The sequence below is a fragment of the Arachis ipaensis genome, chromosome B9 (assembly GCF_059453495.1).
Source record: "Arachis ipaensis isolate K30076 ecotype BB chromosome B9, ASM5945349v1, whole genome shotgun sequence".
Taxonomy (NCBI): domain Eukaryota; kingdom Viridiplantae; phylum Streptophyta; class Magnoliopsida; order Fabales; family Fabaceae; genus Arachis; species Arachis ipaensis.
Window position 1 is genome coordinate 121,633,693 of NC_142444.1, and position 1,180 is coordinate 121,634,872.

General features: G+C 43.3%; 1 non-coding gene across 1 annotated transcript; it reads right to left on the bottom strand.

Annotated features, from left to right (window-relative positions):
• Positions 1 to 295: 295 nt before the first annotated feature.
• On the bottom strand, positions 296 to 399 carry LOC148546142 (small nucleolar RNA R71). The gene has a single exon (XR_015902083.1). It is a non-coding gene; the product is annotated as a small nucleolar RNA R71 (small nucleolar RNA).
• Between the last annotated feature and the right edge of the window lie 781 nt (positions 400 to 1,180).

Genomic DNA, 1,180 nt, shown 5'->3' on the forward strand with positions numbered 1-1,180 from the left:
TGCCAACAACTTTGAACTTAAACCACAGCTCATCACCCTTGTTCAGAACAATTGTTTGTTTGGAGGAAGTGTTCAAGAAGACCCCAATCAACATTTAACCACCTTCCTGAGAATATGTGACACAGTGAAGTCTAATGGTGTTCATTCTGACGCCTATAGATTGCTCTTATTTCCATTCTCACTCAGGGACAAGGCAGCCAAATGGCTGGAATCTTTCCCAAGGGAAAGCTTGACAACTTGGGAAGACGTGGTGAACAAATTCTTAGCAAGATTTTACCCTCCTCAACGAATCAATAGGCTGAGAGATGAGGTCCAAACTTTCAGGCAACAAGATGGTGAGACTCTATATGAAGCATGGGAGAGGTTCAAGGACTTAACAAGGAGGTGTCCACCTGACATGTTCAACGAATAGTGCAGCTGCACATTTTCTATGAAGGGCTCTCTTATGAGTCAAAGAAGGCCGTAGACCATTCATCTGGAGGATCTTTGAACAAGAAGAAGACCATTGAGGAAGCCATAGATGTTATTGAAACAGTAGCAGAGAACGACTACTTCTATGCTTCCGAAAGAGGGAACATAAGAGGAGTAATGGAGCTAAACAATGTAGATGCTCTGTTGGCCCAAAACAAGCTCATTACCCAGCAGCTGGCTGACCTCACCAAGAAGATGGAGATGAACCAAGTAGTAGCAATCTCCACTTCATCAACAATCCAAGAAGGAGTGAACGAAGAAGCAGAGGGGAGTCAGGAGCAAGCCAACTACATTGGGAATTCACCAAGAAAAAACTATGATCCATACTCCAAGACCTACAACCCTGGATGGAGAAACAACCCAAACTTTGGGTGGGGAAGTGAGCAAGATCAAAACCAAGACCAGAGACGTTACAACTCCAACAACAATGCAGCTCACCAGCAATTCACATAGAGGACATCTCAACACCCCCACAACAACACTTCTTCATATGCTTATCAAAACCAAAATAGCACATCTGCTCCGAATCACCCATCAATTGATGACAAGCTCTCTAAGATTGAAGCCTTACTTGAAGGAATATGCCAAGAGATTCAAGAAAATAAGGTGTTCAAAGAAGAAGTGTGAGCCAATATTAAGAACCAAGGAGAGACCATTAGGAAGCTGGAATTCCAGGTGGGATATTTAGCTGAGAGAATTCCCACACCTA